The following is a 9,497-nucleotide window of genomic DNA, read 5'->3' as shown; positions in this document are numbered from 1 at the left end:
TGTTTCACTGACTCTTCTCTTTCCCAAGCCTGATGTCCCTCTTCAAGGAATAGCATCTCTTAGCAACATGTGAGATAAAGCTTTGTCATCTTTGCCTCCCTAAAACTCATTGCCATCAAAGTGGGACCCAACTAATAGCAGTTTCCTTCAATTGATTTTCAGACTGTGAATCACACGTAAGGAGATTGCCCATCATCTTTCTCTGGAGCAGTAGGTGAACTCAAACCTCCTGTCCTTCCTTTCCCTCTAGGCCACTAGAGCTCTCTTATATACAGAAGAGGGACCAGAAATCTAGGTTCTTATTTCAACAACATCGCATTTACATAGGCAAACATATCTGAACTTGGAATGCAAGATTGCCCTTGTATTTAAGAGCTAACCTGGTAGAATGTATATCCCAGATGCTCCTTATTTGTCAGATTCATTTCCTGAATGCTGTTGTTGTTAAGTTCCTCAAGTAGAGAACAGCCCATAGCAACCCCATGGACAATATATTTGAAGCCTGTCCTACCATCCTCACAATATCTGACATACTTGAGCCCACTGCAGCAGTCACGGGCAGTCCACCTGGTTGAGGGTCTTCCTCTCCTTCACTGATCCTCCACCTTCCAAGCATGATGTCCCTCTCCAAGGAATAGCCTCTCCTAGCAGCAGGCCTGAAGCATATGAGGCAAAGCTTTTTCATCTTTGCCTCCAAGGAGCACTTGGGCTGCACTTCGTCCGAGAAATATTTGTTCTTTTGGAAGTCCACGAGTGCTCTTCTTCTCCAACACCACAGCTCAAAGACGTCAATTCTTCTGTCATCCTTATTCATTGTCCAGCTCTCAGATATGTAGCAAATATTTGGAAAGACTGACTCAGATGCACCTTAGTCCTCAAACTGACATCATTGCTCCTCAGTAACTTGGAGAGGTCCCTGACTAAAGACTTCCCCAGTGCTGTATGTCTCCTGATTTTCGTGACTGCTGGTACAAAAGATATTAATTGTGTATTCAAGTAAGATGAAGCTGTTGACAGTTTCAATCTTTTCTCCATCTATCATGATGTTGCCTATAGGTCTAGTGGTAGGAATTTTTTGTTTGGGTTTTGTTGTTGTTGTTGTTGTGAAGATGCAATCCATATTGAAGGCTGTATTCGTTGATCATCTACAACTGCTTCAAGTCCTCCTCACCTTCAGTAAACAAGGTTTTGCCATCTGCATAATGCAGATTATTGATGAGTCTTCTTCCTCTGATCTTGATGCCACATTTTTCTTCATAGAGTCCAGCTCCTCAAATAATTTGTTCAGCATACAGATTGGATAGATATGGAGAGAGAATATAACCCCAACGCACTCCTTTCTTAATTTTAAACCATGTAGTGAGTGTTCCCTTGCTCTGTTCGCACAACCTCCTGGTCTAGGTATGGGTTTTGCAGGAGCACAATTAAGTGCTCTGGAATTCCCATTATTCTCAGTGTTAGCCATAACTTGTTATGATCCACACAGTCATATGCCTTTGCATAGTCAATCAAGCATAAATAGACATTCTTCTGGTATTCTTTACTTTCAGTCAGGATCCATCTGGCATCAGCAATGATAGCCCTGGTGCCACAGCCTCTTCTAAGTCCTGCTTGAAATTCTGGCAGTTCCATATCTATGTATTGTTCTAGCCATTTTTTTAGTGATCTTTAGCAATATTTTGCTTGCAACACATATTAATGATATTGTTTGATAGTTTCCACATTCTGTTGGATCACCCTTCTTGGAAATGAGAACAAATATGGACCTCTTTCAAACCATTGTCTAGACAGCTGTCCTCCAAATTACCTAGCATAGACTGGTGAGTGCATTTGGGGCTGCATCCATTAATTGACACAAGTCAATTAGTATCCCATCGATTCCTGGTGCCTTATTTTTTGGCAAAGCCCTCAGTGCAGCTTCAACTTCCTCTTTCTTTACCATAGGCTTCTGCTCATATGGTACTTCCTGAAATTTTTCAATGTCAGTCATTTCTTTTTGGTACAATTCGCTATGTGTATTTCCTTCAGCTTCTTTTGATGCTTCCTGGGTTATTCAACAGGTTACAGCATCTTTCAATATTGCAACTTGAGGCTTAAATTTGGTTTTCCGTTTTCTGAGCTGGAGAAATGCAGGGCGAGTTTTTCCCTTTTTATTCTCCAATTCCAGCTGTCTGCACATTCCATTATAATATTTTGCTTTATCTTCTCAAGCTGCCCTTTGAAATCTTATGTTCAGCTCCTTTACTTCAGCTTGTTTTCCCTTTGTTTTGACTTCTTGGTGCTGTAGTGCAATTATCAGAGTCTCTTTTGACATCCATTTAATTTTTTTTCTTTCTCCTCCATCTTTGTTTCCTCTCTTCTGCTCAAATTGCCCAGTATTTCTTTGCTCTGGAAGAGAATACCTTTTCCTTTCTTCACGAATGATATCCTTGATGTTATCCCACCGCTCATCTGGTCTTTGATGACTGATGTTTGATGGCTTCAGACCTATTATTAAAATTATTTTGAAATTCAAGTGAAATAGTTTCAGGATCACAATTTGATTCTCATGGGCTTGTTTTCATTTTCTTCAGCCTCAGTTTGAACTTTCACTTGAGTAATTGACGGTCTGACCCACACTCTGCCCCTGGACCAGTTTTGACTGCTAATTTTGAGCTTCTTCAGTGATTCTTTCCATAGATATACTCAAACAATCTAATTCCTATAGTCCATCAGGTGAGGTCCATGTATAAAGTCTCCATTTATTTTTTTAAAAGTATTTGCAATGAATAAATCATTGAAAATATAAAATTCAATCATTCTCTTTCCAGCTTCATTTCTGTCACCAAGTCCATACTTTCCAACTATTATTCTTTCTGCATTGTTTCCAACTTTTGCATTTCATCACCAGTTATCATTAACACATCTTGATTGCATATTTTGTCAATTTTGGACTGCAAGATTTAGTAAACATTTTTAGTTTTTTTTCCCTCTTTGGCTTTAGATGTAGGAGCATATGTTTGAAAAGTCGTATTAACAGGTCTTCCTTGTATGTGTATGGATAATATCCCCACTCACACATTGTGCTTAAGAATAGAACTTGAAATTGACTTTTGACTATGAACGCAACACCATTCTTCTTCTATTTTTCATTCCCAGCATGGTATACTATGTGCTTATCTGATTCAAAGTGGCCAAAGCTGGTCCATGTATCTTACTTACTAAAGCTTAGAATGTCCGTGTTCCTGTGCTCCATTTCGTTTTTCACAATCTCTAGTTTTCCAACATTCAAGCTGTGTACATTCCATGTTCTAATCTTTAAATGATGTTTGCCATTATTTTTCACTAGTACTGTAACTATGTTTCCATCTGCTGATCATAGGGTTTTCCGAGGCCTGCTGTGTAAGAAGTAGATGGTCAATCCTGCTTCCTAGTCTGTATTAATCTGGAAGCTCTACTAAAACCTGTCCCCCATGGGTGACCCTTGTGGCATTAGATGTACTGGTGGCATAGCTTTCAGCATCAACTTCATGGATACAACATCGGATTTGAGAAGATTATCTATTTACAAAAAATTTTGAAGGTCCATGATTTTCTTTCATCCAGTTTTTTTGTTTGTTTTTTAACTCTTTTTTTAATTATTATTATTAATTTCAATGAACATCTACAGAGATTTTGGAATTCCATTCATTCATTGTTGCACTTTTCTCTCCACCCACTCACCCCCACCCCCATCCCCAGTTCACTCCTCTCCTTGAAAAGCAAAAGAAAAACTCCTTCATTGGTACACAGTCCCCCCCCACCCCACACATCCCCACTCCCACCCCAAGTATACTCCACTCTGCAACCCTCATTCCGGACTCTTATGATAATAATAATGCCCTAAAATATATTAATTTTAAACTATTCTCTGGAGGACATTATGCTGAGTGAAATATCTCAGTCACAAAGGGACAAATATTATATGGTGCCGTTGTTGTAGAATGAGGCTGACATTGGGGTGGGGGTAAGACTGAGAAAAACTGGATAAATCATCCAGAGTTTTTAAGTGATGCTTTTGTGGTCAGCGTGGGCAGCCTTCTGGGAATCCATGAGAAGGGGTCTCCTCTTCCCTTGTCACCTTCTGGCTAAGCACCTGCCACTCTCACCTATTTGAGGATGAGGCCCACTCTGAATCTACACTCTCTTTCCTGAGAGTAAACTCTTTCTGTGACTCATTAAACAGTGACACCACCTGATTTACAAAGCCTTATGATGTATATTATAGTCAATAGAAATATATGATTTAAAATATTGCTGCATAAGAATAAACAAGAGTGTGATAAACCTGTATAATGGAGTACACACACACACACACACACACACACACACACACACACACACACACCCAGTCTAGTGGTTAAGCAGTTTTTAGACAGTCTCTTTCCATAGGATTTACAACCTCTGAAAACACTCTGGAGGGTCAGCTGTGAGTTGTTTTTTACTTGATGGCACATAACAGTAGAGGCAATACCATGAATGTATCATAAAAGCATTTTGCTAAGTGAAATAAAAACTCATTGCTATCTAGCGGATTCTCACAGAGACCGCTGTGTGTCAAAGCAGAATTGTACTTTACAGAGCTTGCTGGCTTTTCACAAGTAGATACCCAGACTTTTCTCCCGAGGTGCTTTGGGATCGACTCAGACTCCCACCTTCCGGTTGGTTAGCAGTCAAGCTCATACACTTGAGATCCCAAGACTGAGAAAGCACACGCTGTGTTTAGTGGCTCTCTGCCTCTTGCCATCCTTCTGTCTCTGGGCAAACTCACTGGGTTCCATGGTTTATTTACCAAAGTCAGGGATTTATTAGATCGAATGATCTTTCTTGTCATTTCTAGCTCAAAGTCTAAATCTTTTTTTTGAGTCAGTACTGGAAAGTGACAATTTGAATAAAACTCAACACACTGTCCTCCACACATGTTGACCCTGTGTGATTAGAACTGTCCCATAGTGGGGGTTTTTTGGACTAAAGTTTTTATGGAAGCAGGTCTCCTGACTTTTTCTTGAGGTGTCCCTGGATGAGTCTGAACTGCTAACTTTCAGATTAACATGGGTGACAAAACCACCTAACACAGCTGTTTAACACATTTGTTCTGCCCAGCCCCCTCCCATGGGAACAATCCTTTATTATTCAAATACAAGATGACTGCTTTTGAGAATGTGTTTTTTGACATGAGCTTGGGTGGGACAGCAGGAAAGTTGGTGGTTCAAACCCACCCAGGTCTGGTGGGCCACTGCCTTGAAGACCACAGGTTAGAAATCGGGCTGTAACAGCCTCTGTACACTGGGGTCACTGACTGGATGGTCTTATTTGATGGCAGACAAAAGAAGCCAATCATAACAGACCCGCGGAGTGGGGAAGACTCAAGAGTGAGCAAAAGGAGGAACTTGCTTAATCAGAAAAGTTCTTGTGTATGTGGTATGGGGGAAAGAATGAGTCCAAAGAGAGAAAGAAATAAAGGGTAGTGTGCTGGAAACAGAATAAAGGGCCTCACATTAATAAGACTATCTTATCCGAATTTCTTCCACTTTAGAATGAAGAAGAAATAGTTGAAAGCAGTCAAGATTTGGAGAATCTTGAACTGGAACAACTTGACAGTCTAGAAACTCTCTCTCCTAGCAGGTAAAACAGCAAAATCGGTTTGTAAAAGCCATTTTTATCCCCTAGGGGTGGGGTGGGGTGGGTTTGAGGACCAGGGTGAATGGTAATATAAGCTGCTTTATAACTGTAATATATTTTATAGCACATCACTTTTCCAGAAAAAAAAAATCTACAATGTTTGTTCCAAATACCACCCTTCATTTGTATCTGTTAAAATATCTGAGAACAGAACTCATGGTGGTCACAAAAGCAGCAAGCAAAAGAACCAAAAATGACCATCTTAGAAAAACCAAGCTTCCAAGGTTCCTGCTGCTGATTCCACCTTAGAGCAGCCCTGCAGCACAGAGCAGGACTGCTTGTGTAACATTTCCAAGACTGTAAGTCTTCATGGGAGCAGAAAGCCCCATCTTCCACAGAGCAACTGGTGGCTTCACTCCACCGGCCCCTTGTTGAACAGGCAACCGTTTAGACCACTGCTCTACAAGGGTTTCCTTTCTAAGAATTCACAGTGGGGTTTTAAAAAAAATTATCAAATAGTAAAGGTAAATTCATTTTAATATTAATTTAAGTATTAGTTTAAGTGCATTGGAAAGCTGTTGGTCCCCAAAAGAGACTTTGGAATGATACCTTTTGTGTTTTTATACATGCGAATGCTTGCCATTCAGAAAATCTGAATTAAGAAAATAAAGATGAACAGCATAGACACTAAGTTTTTATTTATTTATTTATTGTTGTTGTTGTTCCTAAGCTTTAAAAATATTCTTTATGCTCAGAATCCCAGTTAGCGCACGGTCACATCACTTGACCCACACCAAGTGATTCCTGAGGTACTTTTGTCTCCAGGCTGATTCTTAGCAGGCCCTCAAAGACAATCAAACCCAAAGGGACCTGTAGAATGAACAAGTATCTTTATATACTTGTCCTTGATGAAAAGCCAGTATTAAATTTACTTGATATTCTTTAGGGAGCTCTGTTGGCTTCATCGTCAGGAGTAATCCAAAGCCATGTGGTTTAATCCCACCACTGGAGAAAGATGAGCTGTCTCTTCCCATGTCATTTCCTGCCTCTGAAAACCTGCTGGCCGCTCGGCTATGAGTTAGTTCTGACTGACAGTACATAAGAACAACAATATATCCTTTTACTTTAGGGAGCACTCAGGAAAACAGACAGGGGCACTTACAAATTGAAATGCACCCTTGAGTTACAATAAATGGGCCAGCTAGTCTATTTTAGGGTGAGATTGTTGTTAGCAAGGTTGTCTTGGGAAAACGCCACTCAGCTGTTGTGTGACATTGTTTTTATTAAGTTACAGTATCAGTTGGGACATTTCTATCACTAAAACCCATACCTACATTTATAAATTTAAATCTTCATTAAATGGGTCCTTTAAAGTCATTGATGAATTAGTGTGTTAATTTACATTGGGGTAGTAAATCATCACTACCAGTGAGACAAAAAGGTCATGGCACTTCACTAATGAAACAAAAATATTGTTATGATTCTTGGAAGAGAACTTTAAGAAATGGGAAAATGAGCAAGGGGACTACAACAGAGCCAGGAGAATTATAAAACAGTACTGGTTTGGGTTTACCACCAGCTTTGAACAAATTCCCAAAGACCACCCATCTTTGCTGTCAGTTTAATCTGTAGTTCCTTACTCATTTTATTTAAAAAATAGTTAGTTGGATATGATGTGACTGAAAAATTCCTACCCTAAAAACTTAAAATTTTGTGAGGAAAAAGTATATGAAAGAACTAGCAGGTCACTCAAGGATATACATGATTAAATATCTATTATGGAGGAAAGTAAGAGAATACTTTCAATAGGTCGTGGACAGATTTTCAAGATTTTAAGAGGTATACAGGGTAGACGCAGAAAAGCTCTGGTGGCATAGTTGGTAGAGAGCTGTGCTGTTCATCCAAAGATGGGATTTCTCTGATGGTTCAAATCCATTAGCTGCTCCAAAGGAGAAAGGCGAATAATCTCCTCCCATGCAATTTACAGCCTCAGAAACCTCTGAAATGGAATAAACTTGACCACAGTAAGTAGGTAGGTAGTACTCCCCGACAGGGAAGCCAACTTAAACCACATATGGTCATGGATGAAATTTATGATGGCAAATAATAGCAGTGGGGGAAAGACAGCTACAAGGACTGGGAAAGGAGAGGAGGATTATATAGAGCCTTGAAAACCAGGTAAAATTTAGATTTGTTGCTGGAGACCGTAAGGAGCCTTTGATGTGTAGAGCAAAGCAGTATCCTAATGAAAATTCTGATCAAGGACTGGTTCTGACAGAATGCAAAAGTGAATTATGGAAAAATGGAAGGTACCTAGCATTTCCGCCATTCTTACTGTTGAATGAAGACCCTTGTTCTTCAAGAGTTCTCTGGTCCTATCCACACTGCAGTTATGGCAGCCAACACTGAAGACCCCCAGTGTAGGTCAAGTTCATGAATTTTGCATAGCTGTCATTTTAGTCCTGGCTACAGGGTGTGTCGGAAGCAGTGCAATTGGCACAGGACAGAACAGAGGTTAGGGCTGTTGTACATGGGGTTGCTATGAGTCGCAAGCAACTCGACGGCACATAACAACAATACAAACACGTAAATCACCCATGCCTCACAAGTAAAATCTACTGCAATCAGGTAATTCAGATAAAGGTTAAAAAAAGCATAGCCAGGCAGATAGATTGGTCCAGATTATATACTAAGAAATGAGGAGGAATCAGGTAAAAACCAGATGACAGAAAACTCTGGACACATATATCCAAGCGCCACTCTAAGGCATAAGAACGTTTGTGATGTTGGGACTCAAACTGGATTTGACTCTCCTTTTGGGCAGCTGACCATATGCTGTAGGAGGCAAAGCTGGCCTTTTTGCACATGGTGTCCTGAAGGAGTATGGGTACAGGCTCTTATGTCACAGTGGCGTTATGAAAAATTTCCCCTCTTAGGCATCCCAGTCATTTATGGGGTAAGTCACTTAACAAACGAGGTGGTTCAAGTTGTTCTACAGAGCTGAGGACATGTAAGGCTCTATCCCAGGCACAGTAGCATATTTGAACAGGCATAGGACTAAGATAGTCCATGGTTCTCAGACCTTGAAACCAAGCAAGTTGATCATATAAACAACTGGTGTTCACACAATGTTTAAAACCCTTTGTGAAAATACACATCTGCTGACAAGTTTTAGGTTGTTCACTGGAAATCATAGATTTTTTTTTTAAATCCTAAATTATTTTGCCATACAAGAGCAAAATTCAAATATAAATATTCAACATTTTTTTAATACAATTAGTTCATAGGGAGAAAAAAGATCCAAACCATCCAAGAGGTAAAAAGGTTTTAGCAATAACACTGTACATCCATATTCTACCTTAGAGGCTTCCAAGCTGGTCACGTTTTGGGGTTTTATTTGTTTGTTTCCTTTTATTGACCTTTTTTAAAAAAAAGACATCCCTGCACTGGAGCACCAAAAATGGTTTTGTGTTTGTGTTTGTTTTCTTTCTTTCTAAAAGGTTAGAATCCTTTTAATTATAAGTACCCTTCCCAGTATTTAAAGTCTAATTATGGAAGCATCTAGCAACTTCCTCTTAGAAAAAGGAGGAAAAAAGAGGAAATGCCTTCATAGTTCCTTCAGATTTAAACTGGTTGAATTCTTTTCTAAGCAAAATAAATGTGAACACAGTTCAAGAGAACTCTTCAGCAAATATGTAATTGCTTCACACAAGTCCTCATGTAAACAGGATCATTTCCACAACTAGATGGACATATTTTCAACCTATTACAAGTTTGTGGGTTTTGTTTTTTCTTTTATTTTTTTTTTTTAATTTAGGTTGTTTATTTTTCATTTCAATGAACATCTACAGAGATTT

The sequence above is a fragment of the Elephantulus edwardii genome, unplaced genomic scaffold (assembly GCF_000299155.1).
Source record: "Elephantulus edwardii isolate Elephantulus edwardi_28Jun2011 unplaced genomic scaffold, EleEdw1.0 scaffold00031, whole genome shotgun sequence".
In the NCBI taxonomy this organism is placed as follows: Eukaryota; Metazoa; Chordata; class Mammalia; order Macroscelidea; family Macroscelididae; genus Elephantulus; species Elephantulus edwardii.
Note: the sequence above shows the minus strand (reverse complement) of the source record.